Source organism: Amblyomma americanum, chromosome 9 (genome assembly GCF_052857255.1).
Source record: "Amblyomma americanum isolate KBUSLIRL-KWMA chromosome 9, ASM5285725v1, whole genome shotgun sequence".
Classification (NCBI taxonomy): Eukaryota; Metazoa; Arthropoda; class Arachnida; order Ixodida; family Ixodidae; genus Amblyomma; species Amblyomma americanum.
Genome location: NC_135505.1, coordinates 122,458,867 through 122,473,230, shown reverse-complemented (window position 1 = coordinate 122,473,230; position 14,364 = coordinate 122,458,867).

The following is a 14,364-nucleotide window of genomic DNA, read 5'->3' as shown; positions in this document are numbered from 1 at the left end:
CTCATGCAGTTATAAGGTATTGCAGGTCCAAGCCCAGCTACAGTCGACCTTTAAAGGAGCCTCACCCTACTTTTCTCGAGTAACGTTTCTGGGAAAGCCGATATTTTGAGCACGTTAGGAGCCTTTGCGTAGTGGGCAGGAAGAGCTTTCTTAAAGCAGCGTAATTAATTGAGTACGTCCTGTCGCCCACTGTGTTGAAATCTTATGGCCGACCCGTCGCGTTTATGCCGAACATGCCAAAGAATAAATATTTTAGTCCAGAGATGTGGGCGGAGCCTTTTCTTTTTGTTTTGTCAGACCTCTTAAAGTAATCAAAAGCTCTTTCCTTAATCTTAGTGACTATGTGGCACAGGGGTCCGCAGTAATTTAAAAGAAAACTCAATTATATTTTGTTCCGCTTGGTTAAATATGCACGCGACGTGGCACTTTGGGGCCCCTGCTTTGTTCATGCGTCAATGTCTTTCAATTTAATTCACACAAAAAAAAACTATCCAACGGTAAAGTGCGACATTAAGTTTCAGCAGTTACAGCAAAAAAAAAACATTGCCATAAAGGCAAGGTTTTTTTTTTTTGCATCCCAATCACCTTCATAAAGCTCACCAGACTAGAAGTCACCTTCGAGTGTTTTTTTCTGCGGCCTACCAGTTCTCGACAATGTACTTTTAATTGGTATGTGAGTAAGAGCCGGCTAATGGATTCTAGAATCAACAAATTGGCCGCCATATTAGAACATTTAGTTCACCCAATCTGCATGTAAGGAGAGAAGAAACCTGGACGAAAGAAAGCATTTGCATTTATTACACGAGACATGCAGAGCAAAAATATTCATCCTTTTTCAATGTTCGACTTCAAGCCAGGAGGGCTGCCTGGCGAAGCTATCGACAACGACTCAGCTTCGAAGTCTTGCTTTTGAGATTGATCGAAGGATGTCACTTACATGCCACGTGAATATCCGCTCATGATTAATTACGTTATTCAGGTAAAACGTAATAAATGCGACAATGACTGCTTCTTTACCATTGTTTTAAGGCGTTGACCTGGTGCCATATTTCGCAATGTTTCATTTATTTTTGTTTTTTTTTTCATTTAACCTGCCATAATGGCTCAGTGGCTAGAGCGTTCGGCTGTTGGGCCCGAGAAGCGACATCTAATCATGGCTACGGCGGCCGCATTTCGACAGAAGCGAAATGCAAAAGAAATCTGTGAGCTGTGCGATGCCAGTAGACGTTAAATATCATCACGTGCTCTAAATTAACCGTGCACCCTCCAATACGGCGTCCCTCATAGAATATGTCTAGCATTGAGAAGTTGAACCTAAAACACTAGAGCAGCTTTTTTCATTTTATCTGGCCGTGACGTCAGTCCTGACGAAACAGCAGTCGATGGGGAAGCAAGTGGCCAATCACAGGCATGACCGGTCTGTTCACAGCATGGCCGCTTGCCACCACACCTAGACTGACCGAGTCACAGGGAGCGCGCTCTGCCCGTTCGTAGCACAACCAGGGGCCACATTACATAAGCTGTCCATTTCAATTTGGCCATTGAACGTCCATTCGGTCCTGTGCCAGTGGTCACTCGGATATGGCCGCGGCTTTCAAGCGTCTGTGGCAAGCGACCCGATCATTGGGTGGTCAGTGGCCGGATTTCACCATTGGCTGAAACTGAATGCAATATGCAGCCAATGGTGAGGTGCATGGCAGCGCTCTTTCGACAGCAGGTTACCGGACCTGACCATTGGCTGCCATTGGCTGCGATATGCAGGCAGTGGTTAGGTCCGGTCTCTAAACGCAAAATGGCCTGGTTGCTTGCCACATACGCTTGAAAGCCGAGGGTATAGCTGAATGACCAGTGACAGAGGTCCGAGTGGACTCGATATGGACAACGGAAAAAAGAGAGCATACAGAATACGGCCCCAGGGCATTTTTTTTTTTTGTTGAAAGATGAGATTCGCGCCTATAAAGTTCGTCAGACGAGTCATACCCGCCATCCTGGTCCGTTACTCGTCGGTCGATCAGTGCAGCATCTGCATGGTCTGCATTTATGGAAGTAAGTGGCATCAGGGCTGTCTTTCTGCCACGACTAACATGACATCATGAACTCCGACCAACATCACCAGGAGCAGTAACGAGAGGCAAAGTATTAGATGAACTAAAACAAATTTTATAACAAAAAATGGACCCCAGTATGGCACAAAACCATAAAGTTGAGCGCGAAGAACGCAATGATAAAGCTCGCCGCATTTCGCTTTCTTTTTCATTTCAACAAATCTTGGTCTTTTGTTTGTTTTAGGATTTAAAAACATTCGGATGTTCTTTCTTAAAGTGCTAGCTTTTTAAAATTATTTTTGTTCTGTGAAGCTCTCTGCAGGGGCTCGATTGGATTGGCCATGTTGAAAAGCAAGGTGAGCGTCACACAACGAATTAGTAGCGCGGTCTAGGCCTGGTTGCTGCTGCCATGGGCACGAAACTTGTTTTTCGACTTCAGTTGCAAGGCGTCCTCAGGAAAAAGGAAAGCTCTGAGAAAAAACAGACATCTAACTAACCCGACTCCGAATAGAATACCGTTCGATCTACCAGCATCTTTCATGGTATACCGTGTGGGTATAGTCACGATGCCTCACGGTGCATATTACAGCTCTAAAAAACAATTAATTGACACGCTGAGACTATCGCCAATAGCTTTGGTTCAGTCGTTCTCCAAATTAGTGACTGATTCGTCTTACCGCTTTAAGGGCATGCGCATGGCTCCAGGACATTTCTAAGCATTGTTTCTTTATACGCACCAGCAAAGAATGGAATTCATAGCCACAGGATTTGAATCGAGAATACAGGGATCTGTTTCTATAAAGCTTTGCATCTTAGACAATATTGCCATATGGGCGCTGTGCGCTTTCTTTGTAGAAAGAACGAAGAATTCGAGCGCTGCAGTCCAGTCGCGATGGCTGGATAAACGCGATGGCGGCTAACTGATCCACGATTGCTATACCTTTTTCTAAAACACTATTTCACTTCACTTAATAATAATAATAATTGGTATTAGGGGGAAAGTAAATGGCACAGTATCTGTCTCATACATCTTTGGACACCTGAACCGCGCCGTAAGGGAAGGGGTAAAGGAGGGAGTAAAGAAGAAAGGAATAAAGAGGTGCCGTAGTGGATGGCTCCGGAATAATTTCGACCACCTGGGGATCTTTAACGTGCACTGACATCGCACAGCACACGGGCGCCTTAGCGTTTTTCCTCCATAAAAACGCAGCCGCCACTTGACTTATGCCGATGCTATTTCCGGCTCAAAAGTTCACCGCACAGCTTTTTTTGTTAGTTTTAATCCACACTAGTCCCCTTCTCATTTCTTTTTTCTTTCATTATTTCTTCTTATACAACTCACCTTCATGTGTGAACCAATTGACGCCAGGCAAATTATATTTTCACCAACGTAACTCGGTCTAATTTGCTTCATTAACGTTCACACGCCGCGGAGGCATCCCACCAGCGTTACAACCCCAAAGCAGCAAAATAATGAAATGGACCACATAGTCGACACAGACCGTAACTAGTAGTCGCCTTAGAATCGTCACACATCGGCGTAACAAGGTTGCGAACACTTTCCCGAGGCCCAAAGTTCGACGGTGCGGACCACTGCGCCTGTCGCTGAGTCGTGAAGGAAGGGAGGGGAACGCAAGGGAGGCGAGCAGAGCCGAAGGTTAGCTCTCAGGGAAACTAGCCTTCACTATTTGTGGATGAGGAGCGGTGGAGGGCGGGGGTTGTGCTTTCCTCGTCCGCATATATACAAGTGCATTTGCATAAATTAAGTTGACGGAGTCAGTCGTCGCGTGTCTGTGACCTGTCGGTGCTTGCGCGCGGACTACAACGTGTGTCCGGGACGTGTTGCGTTGGACCCGCGCAGAAACTGTTCTTCCTTCTAACGTCGATCTAGACCGCCGCTTAATGTAGTGCAACTCGATTAATTCTGTCCCTAGCGTCTTCGTAGCATGAGCATTGACACATGGTATAACAGTTAGGCAGTGAGAACTTTTGCGCTCGCCGTATACTACTGACAACCGTCACTGAAGTAAAACTTTTCTGTAGATTTTCTCATCAGCGATCACTACACCCTCTACACAGACACACACACACCATTTTCCAGCCCCACACAGCAAAATGATAGACAAAGCTGCCGGCTCGGGAGCATGGCCACTCTACCATGCTTGCCACTCTCCAGCGGAGGCAAGCTTGGGCAAGTGAATTGGAACCGGAGGTCTTAAGTATAAACCACGATATCACAGTAAATTATTCGCCTTCTCCCCAAATCCGCCCATCATTTATAGGCTATACTGCGGCTATGTTTAACGTCATTACTGAGTTAATCATTTCATCAACCAGCTATAGCTCAACCCTCACCTTGCCCTGGGGTAAGCGGCAGTAATGGTGTTTGTACAGTGCAGAAAACCTCTTACGATCTAAACGACGTTGCCGTCTTAGTCGCACTTCGTAACTACCGTATTTAATAGAATTTAAGCTTACATGACTATTTTAAATCCGCCATTTGTGCAAACGCCGTCGGCTTATATTCAAGTAAACACGGTAAAAGCACCTATTGTCGCGGGATGGGACATTAAGCTAATTTCAAGGTGGTCTGGGGAGTGAGCGAATGAGCATTGTGGAGGTCACATGACTAACAGGTTCTGCTTTTAAGGTGTGAATAGCTTTAATGGTGAAAATCCAAGGGAATAACAACATTCGTCATTATACAATCCGTTGGGGTTTCTTTTCCCGGCATATATTTTACAATTTCGCTTAGCAGAATGAGATGTGTCCTTTTCCAAAGACAAGCGGACCAAAACTCTGATCTAACTTCTAACCTTCTGGGAGTTGTGATATTCGACCAGAAAACCTGGCAGCAAGTGCGAATATATGAGCCCAGCTGCACACGCTGGGGCTACTTGGTAATTCGTGGTAAAGTTAACCAGCTCAATGATTGCGAGGAAGTACGCCGTATTAAACTGCTTCATTCGCGCTTTATGCTTGTGACGTTGTGAGGTTAAGAAGCACAGGCGTTTGTTCGAGTTGGCGCTGCATTTTAGAGTGTGTTCCGGCACAAGCAGACGAGGGCTGAAACAATTAGAGGCAACACATAGTGCCGCATTCCAGCTGTTTCTTTAAGAGCGGAAAGATTGAACGGCTGGATGCATTTAACTGGATTAGTGAATTGAAAAAAGAGAAATAGTTCCTGCATTACCTAACGACACTAATTTATAAAAGCGATGAGCAACGCTGGCAACTCCTTCCGTCCACGCTCAGCAGTACAGATTACACTTAATACCGTTTACCGTTGGAAAAGTAGTAGTAGTAAGTGGTTTTATTAAAATAATAATAAAAAGGAAGGAAAAAAATTTCCTAGCCCCGGCATCTGCCATCGATACTGAAGCACCTGATCTGGGGCAGCGGAAATAAAGGATAGCAGGCAGAATGGAGAAATGAAATGAAAGAGGTGAGGGGACTGGAAAAGAGGATAGGGGGAGAAGCCATTGAAAAATTGGAAAATTCGTTTTTGGGGAGGGAAATGGCGCAGTATCTGTCTCATATATCGTTGGACACCTGAACCTCGCCGTAATGAAAGGGGTAAAGGAGGGAGTGAAAGAAGGAAGAAGGAGGTGCCGTAGTGGAGGGCTCCGGAATAATTTCGACCACCTGGGGAACTTTGGCGCGCACTGACATCGCACAGCACATGGGCGCCTTAGCGTTTCGCCTCCATCGAAACGCTGCCGCCTCGGTCGGGTTCGAACCCGGGAACTCCGGATCAGTAGCCGAGCGCACTAACCACTGAGCCACCGCCGCGGGTTACCGTTTTGAGGCGAAAAGTTTCATTACGCAAGGTAAAGCAGTCGTCGCGTAGGCCGTAGATTTATCTTGAACGTCCTTCAGCCCAACCACGTTAGCCGTGTAAGCCAATATGTTGTACAGTTATGGTGTCGCACCGTTAACCTCTGACCTTTACTCATGCCCTTTCGTTAACTTTGACCTCTGACCTTTGATATTGGGTGACCTTTGGGTTGACCTTTCACCTTAAGAACATCCGATGGGGAGATGTGAAGCCACGTGATGACATCCGATGGGGATGTCGTAAGACCATGATATCACGTCATAGCCACGTGGTCGTGTGGGCATATACATGAAACGGCTGTCGCGAGCGTGTAGCGAAGCAGCCATGGGCGAGTCTCAGACGCTTAGCAAGCGACCTTGCTTTTCGCTGAATTCTAGGGTTAGCCAAGTTAAGCCACTGCAAATTTTTTTTAATATTCACCGCTATTTTTTTGGCAAGTGTGAAGCTCCAAAACAGACTGCATTGTGTGTGCCGTTATGGCCGTTAGCACGTATGGTTCCGGGTTCCCTTTCATTGACGCTGTAAACATTGATTTTACGCGCAGTGGTAGGAAAGAGATCCAGGATACGCACAATTATACAACCACCAACAAAATACAAGACGATCAGTATTGCAATATTACATTTTAAAGTCAAACAGGAACGCGAACCTCTGTAAACACCGCCCACGCGTTCACCGATTCGCTCCGTTGTCCAAAATAAATACAAAAGCCTTGCAGTTTGACTTGCATTCGCGAGCGACGTGCATTGAGTTTTGTGCCCAGAAAATGGAAGCCATTGCAGTTTCCGTGCATCAGGAATGTATGCGAGTTCCGGCAGGGCGCATCTCGCAGTCTTCCAATACCAGACCGAGAACGAAAGAGACACGAAGTTAAAAAATCGGTCTAAGGTGGAAGTCGTTTTCTTCGCGGCAATATTGTGAAGTGTTATGCACAATTTAAGCACCATATTCTGGATGCGCTTTGAATGCGGTCGTTTTGACGTGACATTTACGATTCGCGCGTGGGCACAACCCACTTCAACCATCTTAGACAACACGAATGGTCAGAGATCATTGCGGATGAGCCTAGGAAACAGCGAATGCAGACCTTACGAAAAGAAATATTTGCGAAGGGAAATAAGGGCCAGTACAAAGGAAGCCAATAGTAACCGAAACCAAGGAACATAGCAGAATGCTTCTATAATTTTCTTATTTATGGCGTTGGTCGATGCGAAATAAATGATCTAATTATTTTACCGCTGAAAGGTAATTTATTAGAAACTAGGATAAACAACCACGTGCCGCCGGGGACATGAAGTTGATTTTGTTCTTTTTCTAATCAGTTCTAATTCTAATCAAGCCATTGATCCTGCTTTGCAATTCATCTCTTGAGTGACTCAGCGAGGCAATGTCATCAGCGAATCTTAGGTTACTGAGAATTCTTCATTCAGTTTTATCTCCAACAGTTCCCAATCGAGGCTTCTAAATACTTTCTGTGAACAGATGTTCAACTGCATTAGCGAGATCGTGTCTCTCTGCGTGACACTTTTCCATATTGAAATTTTAATCTTATCTCAACGGAGGACTATGGTGGCTGTGCAGCCGTTATAGACATATTCCAGTGCTTGCTCAACATTGCTCTTCTGTGCCCCGACTCCACAATGCCTGCATGAATGCTGAGGTTTCGACTGAGTAAAATTCTTTCGCGTAATCTATGAAGGATATAATGTAGGGTTGGTTATATTCTCCGCATTTTCTCTATCATCTCATTGATAGTGTGAATATGTTCTACTCTCGAGTGGAGTTTATGAAACCCTACCTGGTCAACTGGTTCATTGAAGTTTAAGGTTGTCCTGAATTTTCGGCGATTGTCTCAGTAAACAATTTGTAGGCAACGAACAGTAAGCTAATCGGCCTGTAATTTTTAAAGCCCCTCACGCCCCCTTTAATTCCTACGGAAGAAGATAATGTTCGCGTTCTTCTAAGATTCCGGTACCCTCACGGGCATAAGGCTTTGCGTATACAGCGCGGCTAGTTTTTCTAACACAATCCCCCCACCGTCCTTCAATAGATCTGCTGTTGCCAATCCTCAGAAGCTGTTTTCCCCCTTTGCATTGCTCCTAAGGCTTTGTTTACTTCCTTTTTCGTTACTAGGGGGACGTCAATGTTCGCGTTCTTCTAAGATTCCGGTACCCTCACGGGCATAAGGCTTTGCGTATACAGCGCGGCTAGTTTTTCTAACACAATCCCCCCACCGTCCTTCAATAGATCTGCTGTTGCCTGATCCTCAGAAGCTGTTTTCCCTCTTTGCATTGCTCCTAAGGCTTTGTTTACTTCCTTTTTTGTTACTAGGGGGACGTCTGTACAGTACTCTCTTTCTCATTAAAGTTCTGATTACACTGGCTACTGTATAAATTTGTGTACAGCTTTGCGAATACTTTAACTATCTCATACTGATTGCTAATGACATTGCCCTCTTTGTCTGTTAACGCATGTATCTGGTTTTTATCTATTCCTAGTTTTCTCTGGGCTGGTTTTAGGTTACCACCGTTCTGTAGAGCATTCTCGATTCTCTTCATATTACACCTCCTTATGTCTTTTAACTTACGCGTAATGATTAGCTTTGATACCTCTGCCAGCAATATTCTCTCTGTTGGGTTAGAGACTTTTATGTTTTGTCATTTCTTAATCAGTTCTTTCGTCTTCTGAGAGAACCTACCTGTATCCTAACTATCCCGGCGACAACTTCTACTGCACACTCCGTAATAACAGCTGTGAAATTATAGATCGTTGCTTCTACACTAAGGGCACCCTTCCTTAGTTAAAGCCGAATATCCGCTCCGCAGCGATATCCTGAATGCCGCTACTTTACCTCTTAACACTAACTCTGTAAATGAGTTTTCACCTCACTGGTTTCTTCCGCTCCCTCTTCAAGTTTAAGGCAATCCGAGACCTTACAATTCTGTGGTCGCCACAACACACCTTACCGCGGATTTCCACATTCTGTACGATGCCAGGGTGAGCACATAGTATGAAGAGTATTTCATTTTTCAGCCTCCTCATTGGGCCTCTTTCACGCCAAGTTCGCGTTCTCCCGTTTGGGGAAGAAGGTGTTCGCTATCCACATAATATTTCTGCCTGCGAACTCTACTGATAGCTTCCCCTTGCTATTCCTTGAGTCTATGCCATGGTGGCCAGCCTGTCTGTTGCCCACCTTCTCACTGAAGTCGCCCATCAGTACAGCGAACGGTGATTTTATTTTGTTCAATGCCGATTCCACGTCTTCATAGAAGCTTTCAACGACCTGGTCTTTATGGCAGGATATAGGCGCATAGGACTGCACCACCTCCTGCTTGTACCTCCTATTGATCCTAATTAGGATAGCTGCCACACTCTCATTAATGCTATAGAGCTCTTCTGTGTTGTCAGCTATATCCTGATTAATGAGGAATCCCAAAACTAGTTTTCGTAATAATAATAATATTAATAATAATAATAATTGGTTTGGAGAAAAGGTAATGGCGCAGTATGTCTCATATAACGTTGGACTCCTGAACCGCGCCGTAAGGGAAGAGATAAAGGAGGGAGTGAAAGAAGAAAAGAAGAAAGAGGTGTAGTGGAGGGCTCCGGAATAATTTCGACCACCTGCGGATCCTTAACGTGCACTGACATCGCACAGCACACGGGCGCCTTAGCGTTTTTACTCCATAAAAACGCAACCGCCGCGGTCGGGTTCGAACCCGGGAACTCAACTATCCGCTAATTCGCGATAGCGCAGTATGTGCCCGCCCGTTAGTACTATATACGCTTCACCTGTCCTCCTAACTTCAATAGCCCTATGACATCCCATTTAATACCCGCTAATTCCTCGAGCAGCACTGCTAGGCTAGCCTCACTGGATAAGGTTCTAGCGTTAAAGTTGCAAGGTTCAGATTCCAATGGCGGCCTGTCCGCAGCCAGAGATTCTTAGCACCCTCCGAGGTATCGCAAGTCTGACCGCCACCTTGGTCAGTTGCTCGACAGTCGTTGGGGACTGAGGGTCGAAGGTGAACTGGTATGATCATATCGGCGGTTGGGGCTGTTGTGGATGCAGGGGCTATCTTGAACCCGGCCTCCGTTGGGTAGCGTGTCCGAGCCTTCGGGTTGAGGGAAGATGGAACTTAGTGTTTGGAAAAACGAAAACAAGCGGGTTTAATGGCCCTTTGGGGAACTTATTTACATATTTAGGAAAGAGCAAACAGTGAAAAATTACAAGTTGAGGCGTCGAGCGACTGTATGAGCCTTGTCGCCAGGGTCCAGAGCGTTCGTTCTCACTGAGCACGCTCCTTAAATCCCCTGAGGTTCCGCCCCTTCATCAGGAGGTGACCAATCCAACAGAAGGCACATTTCTCCAATACGGAACACGTTTCACAGCACGTAGCAAGCGGAGTCACCCGTAGGAATGGCCGAGGAGAAATCACAAATCCGTTTCTATTTCCTACAGAGGTGCAAGCATTGGGCAAGCAGCTCCCTGTCTCCGCAGACCACAGGTGATGCGTGCGGTGCTGCAGGTCTCAACTGCAGCGAGCTATGACGAGGCCGCCTCTTCCCGAACACGGCTAATCACTTGAAGGCACCGTTCCCCTATTGCCCAGTCGTCTGTTTATGGTCGATCGCGACCCCAGGCGTCCTTCTTGCTGGGAACCAGTCAAAGGGAAGGCCACTCCCCCTGAGCCAAGCATGAGAAAAACTCCGCACGTACTTTCCCGGCCAGGCATGCTTTTCTTTTGTGGGGTCAGCAGATGGTCAAACGTCGTATCACCAGCAGGGTCGTAACAGGGCTAAGTACTGCATCAAGGTGGCCAGATCATGCTCTGGGGGGTGTGCGTTGTCGTCTTTGGTGACCGAGATCAGTCAGCATCCCAGGCCTGGTTATGCAATTCCATCGACACGCAGATTTCCTTTTTTGTTAACCGATGAAGAATTGCGCAGCTCCGGCATTCACACTGCAGTCGTCTTGCACGTAAGGTGGGTGCTCTACATCTGCGGCATCCCTTCTCGCATTTATCGATCCATTAGTACCCTGTTTTTTTTAACTGAAAAACTTTAAAGCGAGACTTTCGAGACACGTGAATCAACGGTAGTGCGGGTGCATTTTACGCTTCAAAACTGTGTGCACAGATTCCACGAATCATACCATACGATATCACGATTTTTCAGAGGGAGATTAAAATCCCAGGAACGCACAATCTCGAATTCCAAGCGCAGTAACCCTTTGAAGCTTAAGCAGTGCGAATCTCTTTAATCCCAGACAGGGCATCAACTTTTCACCACGTAATTTTTTGTGTGTTTCCTTTATTTGCCTTCCACAGAAGTCATAAGATTGTGATATATTGTGCCTGACCAAAGTTCGGTTAAACTGAGTAAACTTTGCTGTTTACACAGCCTTTACCTCGTTCCAGTAAAGGAGCATTCCGCATTTTCGTTCAGCATATTGCCTTGAGCAAAGAATATGCTTCTGTATGCAGGAGAACCCTAGAGAGTAGCGTTAAAAGAATGCAACCTCATTAAAAAAACAAACCTCACGGGCATACGAAAGTGGGCTGTAGCGCCTTGCGAAGAATTCTTATCCAATGAAATCACAGATGGATCACTAAGAGAAGGTGAAGTATCCAGTGGACGTGCTATGCCGAAGCAGTATATTATTATTATATCAGAATAAACAAGAATTAACGATATATCACCAAGAAAATGCAGTACTATAACGTTCCAAGCAGAGGCCTGAAATTTTGATGCAATGTGCCAATGTTCGTAGTTCATATTTCTTCGAACTATACAACCATCGCTCGTTAAATGGCGGCTGCAATGACTGCTCTGTTCAATGTTCACAGCGTTTGCTGAAAGCTTTGGCAATGTATTTACACTTGCCTGCTGGCCGAGCCACACGTTCATATTTCTTCGCTGGTGTAGTTGGAGATGATCATACATGTTTACTGTCGTGTTGTTGTCAAGCCACCCGATCTCCTTCTGCGTGACTTACTATCACGTTTCTTAGAATTGTCCTGGAACATGATATTTTTTCTATAGTTCTGTTGCTTCGATGCTGCTCACGATAAAATCTCTGCATTAAACTCCTTCTTACCCATCCGTTTACCAGTTAATTGAGGACAAACTGAATGTCTTTCTACTGACATTACCCGTTTTCTACTAATTAATAACCTACTAACATTACCCGTTTTCAGTTCTGATGAGTCCAACATTAATCTAATAACAATAATTAGTTTTTGGGGAAAGGAAATGGCGCAGTATCTGTCTCATATATCGTTGGACACCTGAACCGCGCCGTAAGGAAGGGGACAAAGGAGGGAGTGAAAGAAGAAAAAGGTCCGTAGTGAAGGGCTCCGGAATAATTTCGACCACCTGGGGATCTTTAACGTGCACTGACATCGCACAGCACACGGGCCCCTTAGCGTTTTTCCTCCATAAAAACGCAGCCGCCGCGGTCGGGTTCGATCCCGAGAGCTCCGGATCAGTAGCCGAGCGCCCTAACCACTGAGCCACTGCGGCGGGTAAACATTAATCTGCACTTAATTTGCACTTAATAAAAATCATCTCGTTGCAATGCTCTACTTGTGGCGCTTTCACAAGTTTCTTCGAATGTGTTGTTTTCATTCGCTTTAATCGGTAGGTAATACTGGCGGTTGGCCTTTTCATTTTGTTCGGTGAACCAAGCCTTTCATCTTCTTAATTCCCTTGAGCCGATACCACGATATACGTCCCTCGGTACCCTATTCCACATATTGTGTTCTGGGAATCCCCGAAGGCAGAATAAATTTGAAATTAAGAATTAATTACTCATTATCGTCCACCCCTTCGTAGCCACAGGGCAAATAAGGGAAGCTGTACAGCTTTCACAAAAACTTCGTAGTTGAAGAAAAATTCGCCCTGATCCGGACGAGCATTGTGTCTGCTCCCTGTCCTGACAGCGTATCACGAGCATCTGGTGGTCGCGTGCGATGTTTCACGGATGACGCACGGGCTGGAATTTTGCCCGGTCAATACCCTAAGATTTAATAATACTCAGCAATCATTCTTTAGCATGGTTGGCTTCAGTGGCTGTTGACCCCTTTCGTTCGCACACTTTACGGTCGGGCTTATATGTGTGCGTGGCCTTGCATAATATAACATCTTTTCGGTTACATTTCTGTTTTCGTTGTTTCGCTTTTTGGGATTCCCTCAATAGACGCACGTCATCGGTATCTGTAGGAGGTTAGCCAACCATTAAGAACGAGAAACACCATCGCAAAATACCAGTCGCATTATACGGACACTGGAATCCTCACCTCATAACGACTACGGGACCGTGGGTATGTCCTAAGCATAACTACATAGTTGGCCTGTATGCAAGTAATCTTAACCGAGCACATAATGTCAACGTGGGCATTTTTTTGAAATTCAACTTAGAGATGAGGAATGTTTCTGAACAGGCTTGATTCATCGAATATACATTGTTCCAAAGCCTGCCCACCTGACATCTTTCAAAGGCCGGAGAAAAAGAAGTACACTTATTTGACACTCGGATTCCTAGACCAACAGCCCAGCATTCTTTTGCAATGAAGCGATTCTCACAGTTGCATGTTGTTTCTCAGCATGTTTGTGCCACAGGTGGTAGTGAATGTGCAATAAGACCTCGTTACTCTTTCTTAGAGCAACAAAGAAATGCGGAAAAACGAAATAAGTAATGACACCACTGACGTAAGATCGTCGGTAACGCGCTAATAATTGTAACACGGGTAGACATCATGCGTGTACAGCACCGAGAGGAAGAAAAGCGAAGACTTATTTGAACCATTACTGTCCTTCTGAACGAGCTCCCGAGAGACATTTATAGACGTATAATACTTTCGGGGACAAAGTAATACACTTGAGCACTTAGGCCTCTAATTATTCCACGTGCCTAAACTGTAACGTAGGGAATGTAGATATCTCTAATAAAAGTAGTACCATAATTTCTGCTTACATAAAACAGTTACGTTCCATGCCGTAACCTTAAACTCCCCATTTAGGCACATTAATCCGCTGTTTCGGGCACTTTTTCTCTGCAGCGGTTTCGAAATTCCGTTAACTTTTTGCGGTCTTATTTCACGGCACTTTCTTTATTCGTTGCTGTTCCTCATTACTGATGACGGCCAAAGGCCGGGATATTCGCAAGTACAACATTTTCAGTGTGTTTCTCATTTTTTTCTCTTTGTGCACTCTACTACTTAATTCGAGCAGGTATGACTCGAGAGAATAGCTGATCCCGTCGCCATCTAACGCAACCTGTTGAAGAAAAGTTATGAAGAATCCAGTTTCAAGATTGATATTTCCGTAAAACGCCTCGCAACGCAAGCAAACAAAATAAGAACGCGACTGGCTGCAGGAGTATACAACTCAAGAACGCAGAGGCGAATTCCCTTCAGAGATTTCACACCGATCACACACTCGTTCCAATCAGCAGCCAGCTCAGCGGCAGCCTTCTCA